Here is a 12,563-nt window from a genome sequence, read left to right on the forward strand (position 1 = left end):
ATTTCCATCTAAAACATTTATGGCAAATACACAGAGAGTGAGACCCATAAATGTCTGATAGCTGCAGTTCCCTGCTCTGGAATTCACTCATCTTAAGAACAGAGCTCTGTTGGTTGGGAATGCAGAGGTGGCTGCCCCTTTGCAGCAATCCTTGAGTAGTGTGGACAGGATGAGAGTAGTAGTGGCAGGATGCCGGTGGTAGTCACGGTGGCTGGGCTTCTCTCCACCGAACCTCACTCACTCTTAGGGCTCATGCACACGACCGTGTGCCGGCCGGGCCCGTATAGTTGCCTGCAAACAGCGGGTCCTCAATATACAGGCCCTGAACGTTTTTTGCACCGCATCATGGATGCGGACCCATTCACTTGAAGGTTGTTCCACAATCCGTAAGGTGTGGTTTGGAACGGAGGCACAGAAGCACTACCATCATATGCGGATCGAGGACTCAATTCAAGTGAATGGGTCCGCATATGCATGCGGCAGCCCTACAGTCGGTGTCCGTGCATTGCGGATCACAATTTGTCCGCAGTACGGGCTTTGCTGGCACATGTTCCTGTGCATGAGCCCTTAGGACTGCTGCAGTGATGAGGAGTTCACACTTGGGATGATGGAAGTAGTAGTTTCCCTAGGGCATACCCTATGTAGAGTCTCCTAGCTGGTAGAAGGTGGGGTGGCCTTGATGTTATTGTGAGACTTGAGAAGAAGGAGACTGAGTTATAGTAATCAATCAGACTCTTCCTGTCATGTTTCAGAGTTCCTTTTGAAAATGAAAGGTGGAATCTGTTTGGTTGCTATGTGCAAGTAAGCCAGTTTTCTTCTGCACCACTCTTGATGAATCCTGCCCTATCATTTTGCTGATTGAAGGGGCTGCAATGAGGGCTACAAGTGCAATACTTTCTTAGTTTATCACAGCTCACTTAAATGTGGCTAAGCAGCAATAAGCTGCAATACCAGACACAGACGTTACAAAATGAATGGCCGTATGTTGCTGATCGCGGACCCATTAAAGTCAATGGCGTGCTCACGATCAGTGCCCTTGCATTGTGCACCACTATTTGCGGTCCGCAGCACAGACATGGGGCCCTTGCACTCGTGGGCATAAGCCCTAAGGGAAACATTTCCATTGCACTTAAAGGGAAGCTGTCAGCTCCGTTATGCTGATCTCTATGAGGACAGCATGGTGTAGTGATGCTGATTTCAGTGGTCTGTCACTCCTGGGTTAATAAATGGTAATTTTCGAGAACATATGGTATGTCTAAAAATGTGCATTGCATGGCCAGTGCTGCCAGAGATATGTCTAATAATATGCACGCCATCCCACTGCCGATTATGCACATCTGGGAAAACCTGTCAACCAGTGGCCAGAAGGCAGGGGCAGTGTATAAATCAGGAACATAATTGGTCTTATCTCTGGTAGCGCTGGCCTCATTACCGTACATATTTTCAGATATCAGTTTTCTAAAACGACTTTGTCTTACCATCATGTTACCATGTCTATCACTAAGCTATGAGGCCCTCAAAGAGAACAGAATAAGGCCTCGTGCACACGACCATATCAATTCGTGGTTCACACATTATCCCATTCTGCCTGTCCTGCCCTATGTTAAAAATGTCTATTCTTGTCTGCAAAATGGACAACAATAGGATGTGTTTGATCTTTTTTGTGAGACAGAAGAATGGACATGGTGTGCTGTCCGCATTTAAATGAATAGGTCCTCATCCAATCAGCAAAAAATGTGGATTGTACAGTATGTGGACTAAAAGTAGGGTCGTGTGCATGGAGCCTAAGCTGGAGCTGACGGTTTCCCTTTAAATTCTGTATCATCATTAAACCAGAGCTAACGTATGCGGTTAATAGTTGCATTTTTTTTCACTCTCATTTGTTGATGAAAAATGATGAGCCCTTCTTACCCTCTGCTGCTACGCATCTATCTCCTTCGCACACATCCCTCTGTCTCATTGCTGCCAGACTTGGCTGAATACATGAGCATCTTCAAAAGCAGAATTAGAAATTGTTTTGCAATGAAAAATGAGTACATAAATTCCAGACATGATTATATTATTCATATTTTTTCCTCTTTTTTTTTTTAAGACTCTCGGATACGTCTCTCATTTTCTCATCCTAAGCTCATAATTATAGGTCATGTTAATATCAGGATTCAATCTCCTATGTGATTCAGTCAGACAAAGCCACATCTTTAAGACTCTATTAAGGAAGCCCTCCCACATCTTGCCTGCACATGTACAAGATCCTCTCTTCACATTCACATTCTCTTCCCCCAGCAGTGCCTTGCATTGAAAATAGTCGGTGTATGAAATTTTATGATAATTTGCCTGGTTTCTGCTAACAAACACTAATTGCCTGCATAAATTAGTGCACTGAACCGTTTCCGACCTCGCAGAGGGGTCTGGCTGTTAGCACAAAATCTATGCTATTGGTGTTTACTGCCCCTGGCTGCTCAGAGTGCCTTTTAATTTATGAAGAAATTGGCAGCCCACTGGGCCAGCAGGGTTCTGGAGAATGTGGGCAGCTGAGGTTCTTTTTTTTAGAATAAGCAGCCATTTACCACTGTGGACTCGAATTTGCCATGCATGTTGGTAGGCAGATGTTACAAGGAAGGAAACAAGTTTCAGGTTTAGATACATAGACTTCTAGTAATTTCTACAGAAGTCACATGAAATGCCACAGTAAGGGCTTGTTCAAATCTGTATCGGGGCCTCCATCGCAGATTCCGTCAGACAGCACAGAGAAATATCCAGCATGCAGGACCTTTTTTTTCTCTGCTAAAAAAGCAGACTCCCAAATGGAAACCGAATAGACCGCATTATAGTCAATTAGCTCTATTAGGCTCCATTTGGTTCAGTTATACACCGATTCCAGCGCTTCCATTATTTGTGTTCTGTTCCTCTAATGGAGGAAAAAAAAACAAATCAATAGCAGCGGTTTGAACTTACCCCAAGAAACATACTGTAGTATGGTTAGTGAGTAATTTCCTGCCAACTAGCAGAATAAAGCCTACATTCACAAAATTTGGCCATACACAAAGGATAATAGGTAAATGCTTATTTGGTCAGCTGTCTTAGTCGACTTCCTCATAATCATGCTTTTTTGCATTAGTAATGCCTTCGTGCTTACTGCCATATGGAGAGAGTGATCTCAGAGCAGTACATTAAGTAGAAATTTTCATTTTTATTTTGTCCCATAGAGGCAGCAGTCACTGGTGATCCATGGTGCCAAAGGTCCTTCTGCCACATCAGAAGGCAAGGCACCAATATTTTTAAATGCCATATTGTAGATTAGAAGAGTTGTTACAGATTTTGGATTACTATATGTCCCAGAAGCTTAAAAATTCACCCCAGGGTCCCACTTTTCCTGGCGGTAGCAACCTAGGTTCTTTTTTTTTTTTTTTTTTTTTTTTTTAAAAAGCTTTATTGAGTATGTAAAATTGTTACATATAATTTGGTCCTTGAAAAAGGAGGAGCAGGCCTCCGATGTACATACATTGTTTAAGTAACAATAGCTGGTAGAACATTCAAAACATATCAACACATAAGGATGTATGCTAACAGAGAAAATGTTAAACAACACTGTAGTAGATGGTGTCCGTGGACAGAACGGAAGTAAAAGGCCAAGATCGGAGGTTTGTCTAAGAAGAGGGGAGGGGGGGTATGATAGAGGAGGCATTTTAATGAAAACCTCTAAAGGATCTCCATTTCTCCCAAGTGGCTAGGAATTTGTGGTGGGTCCTGTTTTCCCAGGCTGCAAGCTCTTCGAATCTGTATATAGAATCGATTTTGTTAAACCAATGGTCTAGAGAGGGGGGATCTTTTTTTAGCCATTGTATCGGGATCAACCTAGGTTCTTTTAATATTGTAAACCTTGTCTTGAGATGCACTTCAGAATTCCTGCTCCGCATAGCCACAAATATCCCATATTGTCCCTCAGAAACCAGCCATCGATTACCTCCTACATCAGGCTTGGCTTCTCTCACAGTCAAATGCAAAAACTGACATTGGTACTGATTTCAGTTGTAGTCAACAGTTGAGGAATGCAGGAATCAGTAAGGTATAGCTGTATCTCTATGTTTTCTTGAGTTTATTGGATCAATTCAGCTGAATTTAAAGGAACTCTAATCCTAGAAATGATTATTAAAGTAGACAGGAGACCACATGGTTTGTCAGTCTGCAGGAGTTCCTTGCATGTTCCTGAACTAAACTTATAGTACTTCTGCAGAGAACACAGTAGTTCTTTTTCCGCTGAGCGTGTCATCATCAATGCGGTAAACAACCAATCCAACTGGAAAATCTGCTTCTCAGAAGTTGAGTAGAATTTATTTCTGCACTACTGACAATGTTATTGTGGACCATCACTTGGCTTCAAGTTGGCCTGATGCGTTTTGTAGGACATGGTGATGTAGGGTTCTCGGCAACTGCAGACCTTTTATCCTGCAGAACTTTCAGTAGATTGCAATCCTGTCTGATATCACATAAGCTATGTTGGCTGGGGAGAGCTTTTTCTCATCCGTTTTCAATGCTCGGATATTCTCTCACTTCAGTGGAGTAAAACTGGAGTTCATCTCATTGCCGAGAACATGTTGTACACATTTGCACTGTTTTCTTATCAGGTTTTGTTCTCTCCGTTTGTACTAGTAGTGATGAGCAACAGGAGCAATATTCGAATTTGCGATATTTCGCTAATATTTTGTAGAATATTTGTCATATATTTGTGAATTCACAAATTCAAGATTATATTCTTGATTGCGAAAATCTACAATGTATTATTTGCATAATGCGCACAAAATACCGGCGTGGGGTAGGCCACTTTTCTTTTGGTTGCTAGGGATGTTGCTAAGCTGTGACAAATCCTTCTCATTGGCCCACAAGCTAGAAGAAGGGAGGGATGATCACCTGATGTGTACTGTGTTAAAAAAAAAAAAATGATACGCATATTCGTCATTCCGAACATATAGCATTATATTCTAAATATTCGCAAATTCTTGAAGTGCTGATATTCACAATAAAAAATTTGCTTTTAGAATATTCACACTCAACACTAGTTTTTAGTAGGAGTTTAACATGTTCAAAACTTTCATAAAACAGAAAACTGAAAATATGAACAAGAGAAGTGCTGAATATAAAATTGCCAAAAAGCAATAGAGACATGAAAATATGGGCACATACTGATGTACTGGGCATGGGCAGCACAGTGGCTCAGCTCTGGGGTCCTAGGTTCGAATCCGTCCAAGGACGACATATGCATGGAGTTTGTATGTTCTCTCCGTGTTTTGTGGATTTCCTCCAGGTACTCTGGTTTCCTCCCACACTCCAAAGACATACTTGATAGGGACCTTAGATTGTGAGCCCCATTGGGGACAGTTGGATGCTAATGTCTGTAAAGCTCTGCAGAATATAGTAGCGCTATATAAGTGCATAAAATAAATAAATAATGTCCTTACGCCAAATTATCTGAAAACCCAGACAATGCAAAGCCACTTACTATTAAAATTCATATACTATGCTCAGTATGTGATTAGCTCATTTAATAGGGATAATTATTATTATTCCTAATAGCAGTACTATTAGTATTATAATACGATACGTAACCTCTAATCTTCTAATAATAATATGCATAAGTATATTCTCAGTTTGAAGTCTTATGGTATAGGCCAGGGACAGTGGCATACATAGAAAAGTAAGGGCCCCATAGCAAGGATCAAACCAGGCCCCCCACACAGGACATACGGGTTTCTGCCTAAACCCTTTTCAATGACCCTTGGCCTATTTTTCCACTGCCTCGTTTGCTAAAAGTTGTTCCTTTAGAGGGTAGAGTCCTGAACAAATTTTCACATCCAGTAGAAGGGGCGATAATTCCAACTAAAACTGGGCCCCCTCTTAACTTGGGCCTCATAGCAGTCGCATGGTCTGCCGCTATGGTAGCTACACCCCTGGCCAGGTGTCAACAGCAATCTTCGGCACTCCAGCTGCTGTTAAACTACAGCTCCCAGCTTCCCCCCTCTTCGGCTGTATTTGTAACTCCCAGAGAAGTTAAAGGAGGATTCTGGAAGTTGTAGTTTCAGAACAGCTGGAGAGCCAGAGCTTGCTCATCCGTGGTATAGGCTGTAGTAGTAGTGCAGTCCCAGCCATGATTTATCAAAGTGCTTAAGTTGAACAGAGTAAGTTGAGTCTACAGGCAACACCGATCTTTTTACTGACCATCATGGTTGTGATCCACTTGAACCGGGTTAATACAGTCAAGATCAAAAGTTTAAGAAAAATCATATTTAGCATGGCTGGATCTTAACAAGGTTCCAAGTAGAGCTTCAACATGCAACAAGAAGAAATGGGAGTGAGACAAAACATTTTTTGAGTATTCAATTTAATGAAAACAACGAATAAACTGAAACAGGCGGTTTTTCAGCTGATCAAAAGTTTAGGACCACACCTACAAAAAAAAAACTAACCCCCCCCCCCCAAAACAGAAATACAACTTCCAAACATGAACTCAGTAATGAGTAGCTCCGCAGTTATTGTTGATCACTTCTAAAATTTGTTTTGGCATGCTTGAGGTGAATGGGAACATTTCTCCAAGTGGTGAAGAAGGCCGCACGAAGGCCATCTACTGTCTGGAACTGTTGTCCATTTTTGTAAACTTCCCTTGCCATCCATCCCCAAAGGTTCTCAATTGGCTTTAGATCAGGGGAACATGCAGGATAGGCCAAAAGAGTGATTTTATTCTTCTGGAAGAAGTCCCTTGTCCTGCGAGCTTTGTGTACTGTAGCGTTGTCCTGTTGAAAAACCCAGTCATTACCACACAGACGAGGGCCCTTAGTCATGAGGAATGCTCTCTGCAGCATCTGGACATAGCCAGTGGCCATTTGACGCCTATGCACTTCCTGAAGCTCCATTGTTCCACTAAAGGAAAAAGCACCCCAGACCATTATGGCGCCCCCTCCACTGTGGCGCGTAGAAAACATCTCAGGTGGGATCTGCTTGTCATGCCAGTAACATTGGAAACCACCAGGATCATCAAGGTTACAATTTTTCTCATCAGAGAATAAAACTTTCTTCCACCTTTGAATGTCCCATGTTTGGTGGTCTCTTGCAAAGTCTAAATGAGCAGTTCTGTGGCGTTCAAGGAGACAAAGTCTTCTAAAGACGTTTTTTGTTTTTGAAGCCCTTCAGTCTCAGATGCCATCTGATGGTTATGGGGCTGCAGTCAGCACCAGTAAGGGCCTTAATTTGGGTCGAGGATCGTCCAGTGTCTTGACGAACAGCCAATTGGATCCTCTGGCTCAGTGCTGGTGAAATTTTTTGGGGTCTTCCACTTGACTTTTTTGTTCCATAACCCTCAGGATCATTTAAGAAATTCCAAACCCACCTCAGCAACGATGGTGCGCTGTGAGAGACCCTGCTTATGTAGTTGAACAACCCGACCACTTTAAAAAAGGGAGAGTTTTTTTGTCTTTGCCATCACAACGTGTGACTACCTGACAGAAAATGACAATGAATCTTTGCACAGATTTGGCCTTTTAAAGGCATGTGGTCCTAAAATTTGGATCAGCTGAAAAACAGCCTGTTTCAGTTTAATCGTTATTTTCAATTAATTGAATGCTCAAATAATGTTTTGTCTCACTCTCATTTCTTGTTGTTGCATGTTGAAGCTCTACTTGGAACCTTGTTAAGATCCAACAATGTAAAATATGATTTTTTGCCATTTTTCAAGTGGTCTTAAACTTTTGATCAGGACTGTATTTCTGGACTGTAATAATATTACAGGCTATAGTTACTAGAGAGGGGTTGTTGATCCAGTTAACTGGGTGAAGTCCAATTTGGACACCACCAATGTTTATGTGTCAGTCTGCAACCGCATTCCCATATTAATGCTGCTTGACTGCAGGGAATTTCAACACATCAATTGTAGCCATAACGGAGACATCCATGATATGCCACTGCAATATTTGTGAAGACAGAGCAACAGCTCATGCCTAGAATATACTGACAGACTGACGGCATTGCATAGGTGACTTTGGCAGCCCAATGGCATGCAATTAACAATTCCTAACAGTTCTGAAGATCACACTTAAAGATCACACCCTTATTTTCACCCAGGCAGCCACCCTAAAGGTACCACCTATTAAATCATCCAAAGGATGAGATTATGTGTGCCGAAGAGTTATAACACAACCAATTGAAACAAAAGACACACATGTACAATTATAACACAAATATTTTATTCAATAATATATATAACAACAGACCATAGACAATGATAAAATGAGTAGCAGCAGTGCAGACAAGCGCTGTGATGAGCAGCTCAACCGCCTGACTCTGGGTAAATGAATCCAAAAATCCAACAGAGGAATAGGGAAACAGTGTATGCTGCACTGAGCAGGCAATATAAACCCTACCCCCAATACACGTACAAGCCTCCAACCCCCACAGATAAACATACAACAACTGCAAAATAGGAGCCATAACAGCACCTATAGCTATTCCATAAGCAGTATGGAGGGACAACAATAGTAGTAATAAACATTAAATAAGAAAAATATGTACTATAACATATTACCTGGAGTTGATAGGAGACACAAATGGAACAAACCCAGGTCTGGCAGAGAGTGCACTACGACACACGTTTCGCTCCTCCGCTTTCTCAGGGGGCGTACGCAGCCTGACAATAAATGGCAAGTACAGGAGCAGTCTGATAGCAAATGGCAAATACAGGTGCAGCCTGGCAATAAATGGCAAGTGCAGGTGCAGTCTGACAACAAATGGTTAATACAGATGCAGCTCGGCAATACGGCTGGGTTCACATCACATTTTATGCATCTGTTTGACATATACTGTATGTTAGAAGAAAAAAAAAAGATACAAAAAATGCAGCACACCATGTTCTTGTATTCTGCACAGTCCGGTAAAAACCATATACTTTTATTTTACAATGGAACTTTATGGTGAACGGATGCCACTGTATAGCATCAGTCTAAGGCAGTGATGGCTAACCTTGGCACTCCAGCTGTGGTGAAACTACGACTCCCAGCATGTTCCATTTATTTCTACAGAATTCTGAGAGCAGCCAAGCAAGGGGGGCATCTTGGGAGTTGTAGTTTTACCACAGCTGGAGTGCCAAGGTTAGCCATCACTGGTCTAAGGCATCCGTCTAAGGCAACATATACATTTTTTGTATAGGTTAAATGCATAGGAAAAACATGATGTGAACCCACCCTAAATGGCAAGTAGGTACAGGTTCTGTCCAGCAACAACTGGTAAGTACTGGTGCAGCCTGGCAATAAACGGGGCAGCTAAGCAATGAGCAGTAATCTATTTTCGGGGCCGCATCATGTATAGGCATCTTTAAAGGGATGAGTAAACAATTCATTTTTTATTCATCTCTACTTCATATAACTCTATGTCTATGTGTCTGATTTGCACCTACAGTATATATGGGACTGCTTTTCTACTTTTTTTTGTGGATAGTTAAAATAGAACTATGTAGATGACAGAGATACAGCAGATGGATGTGCAAAGAAGAGAAGGGACCACATAGCAAACATCATAATGCCAATGTCTAATATGGTGCTGGGCCTTGCTTCCCAGGACAGAAGGGAATCATGCTTGATCCACCTTGATGACCTATAGGTCAATTCCCCACTTCTTACTTATTAACAAGGTATTGTGATTCTTCTGTAGAGGGCAGTCCTTACCACCCAGGAGCAGAAGAGATGGAGCCAGCCAGGGATGAGCCCTTTCTCTTCAAGGTTTCCACAGCCAGATTGTCTACCTCTATGGAATACAGTATATCGTATGTCACTGGAAAAATTTGAAATTCCATGTGTCAATAATCTGTAATAATAATTCTGTAATTATGATATAGATGTGTCAGTGTTAAGTATATGATTACATCTATTGTTAGTTCCATGATGTATAAAAATGATTTTTAAAAACCCCACACAACTCCTCATAGGTCTCCAGACAGTTTTTTCTTACCGCTCAGTCCTATTCACGATCACTAATGTTCATAGTACTTGGCACAGACCCCTCTCAGATAATTCATGCTGGGCAATCTCTGTTCATTTCGTTGCAGCTCTTTTGCAATTCATTTATAGTCAAACAAAAAAATGTCACACCTCTAACTAATCTCTTTAGCAAAACAAATCTCTTGTTCTGCTGACATTCCCCACTTCTGACAATCAGGCTCTTCAGAAAGTGTTTGTGTTTCTTTTATAGTACAAATGACTGGAGGGTTTTGAGCAAATGCATTGTGGATGCCAGCACCAGGTCTGGTTTCTGCTATATCAAAGATGGTGTACGTCGTGTGTAGTGTAAATTGCTGGGAACGTAAAGTGCATTCATTAAGTCAGAATTGGTTTTTTTAGACAAACTGCATTCATCAATAATGTGATTTCTATCCAGACTAGCCTGTGAATTTGAAGCAGATGTTCTAATGCTTCCATCCCCAGTTTCAGAATATTTTAATACAATTTTGTGTTTGATAATCACCCTCATACTCATGTGGGCACATTTACTATTGTGATTTCACATAAACTTTGTTGTATATTGTGTCCAAATTTGTTTTTCTGACTCAGAATGTTGCATCAAATTTAATATACTTATGCATAAAGTGCACCACTGCACTTAGCTCACGTGTTTGTGATTGACAAGGGGCCTATGTTATTTAAATTGGTCGTCTAATTTAGACAACTCCTCCCATATGCCTTACTAGGGCATATAAACATCATGAGATGGGTCTCTGCATTGAGCCTCTACATAGAAACACAAAATGTTCCCATTTAATAAAAACAAGCAGAGGATCTAAAGGGGCATGCCTCATATATGGTCGACCTGTCCTAAAGCATCATATTCTGGAGCTGACTACTTGGCCTAACACTCGGTTTATTTAGCATGATTATAAGTAAAGATCCTAAGCTAGCTACACCTCAGATAGTTACACCTCAAACCACCAGAAGTCGCATAGTCTCTAAACTGAATCCGTTCAAATAGGTCATGCTAGCAGCTCAAAACACTATAGCTCATTCTTGGAGAAAACAATCAGTTCCATTCCAGTAAACTCAGCTATGTATGGACAATAAATTTATTAAAGGAAACCTGTCACCTGGATTTTGTGTATGGAGCTGAGGACATGGGCTGCTAGATGGCCACTAGCACATCCGCAATACCCAGTCCCCATAGCTCTGTGTGCTTTTATTGTGTAAAAAAAACTATTTGATACATATGCAAATTAACCTGAGATGAGTCCTGTCCCTGACTCATCTCACATACAGGACTCATCTCAGGTTAATTTGCATATGTATCAAATCGTTTTTTTTACACAATAAAAGCACACAGAGCTATGGGGACTGGGTATTGCGGATGTGCTAGCGGCCATCGAGCAGCCCATGATCTCAGCTCTGTACCCCAAATCCTGGTGACAGGTTCCCTTTAAGAAGAAACTCATAAGCGTACTACTCGCTAAAACTGCAAAACTGAGAAGATTTGGTGCCCATGTGGTCACCATGCTTACACTCACCTTGAAACCTCACAAATCATTGCATTATGACTGTCTGGGGCCACTTCCTGTTTGCCGTGACCTATTCTCTGTTCTATTCATGCCCTTCACCCCACTATTGTCTGATGTTCACAATGCTGCTGGAGAGACACCCACGGAGAGATTAGTGAAGGTCTGCAGAGCGTGCTGGACTTTCCCATTGTAATTCATAACTGCACTGAAAAGAAAGATGTTCAATATGAATAGCTTATTATCAAGTACCACTACAACTCTTTCAGACACGTACACATAGTTGGATTTCTAAGAAAAAAGGTGGAATTGACTTTTCGTAGTTCACCAGCTGCCTTTAATTCTTCAATTCATGTTATTGTGCTATTTTATTGTTTTTTGTCATTGTAGGTTCACAGTTTGATGCTGACTCATTCCCTAATACATCTTTATGACTGTTGGTCCTTTGTTTTCCACATATAGAATTCCAAATCCCACAGATAGACATAGAATTAAAACATAAGATGCTTGCTGCCTACAACCACAGAGCTTACTGCATTCATCTGGGATTTTGAAAAGGGCTTTATTCATGGGCAATAGAGAAAGGTCTTATTAGTTATCTATATATTCTATGTCTCTCATTAGTGATGGACGAACATCGGCCAGGACGGTTCGCAAACCGCAAGTTTGTGGCAGGCCCCATTCACTTTAATGGCAGGCGAACCTGAAAAACATTCAGGTCATATTTGCAACCACCAAATACTTAGTGGAAGTGCACAAATAGTCCCACAACATGGACAGTGACATACTAGAGGGCGATCAATAACAAAAATTCCAACAAAAAAGATGTATCTTAATCAGGGGACATTTTTATGCATCTTAAAAGGGAAATTCTCTAAAATGTGCCCTGTTGGAGCCTAGAATTTTTTTTTTCTAGGCCACAGGCATTTACCTTACATAAAATAAATTCTGATTATGTGGCTTGAGGAGGTACATTATGCGGTAAATAGATATCAATTTTACTGCAGGCCAGTACAAATACGGGTCAAATACATATGTTTAAAAGAAC

Source organism: Bufo gargarizans, chromosome 2 (genome assembly GCF_014858855.1).
Source record: "Bufo gargarizans isolate SCDJY-AF-19 chromosome 2, ASM1485885v1, whole genome shotgun sequence".
Lineage (NCBI taxonomy): Eukaryota > Metazoa > Chordata > Amphibia > Anura > Bufonidae > Bufo > Bufo gargarizans.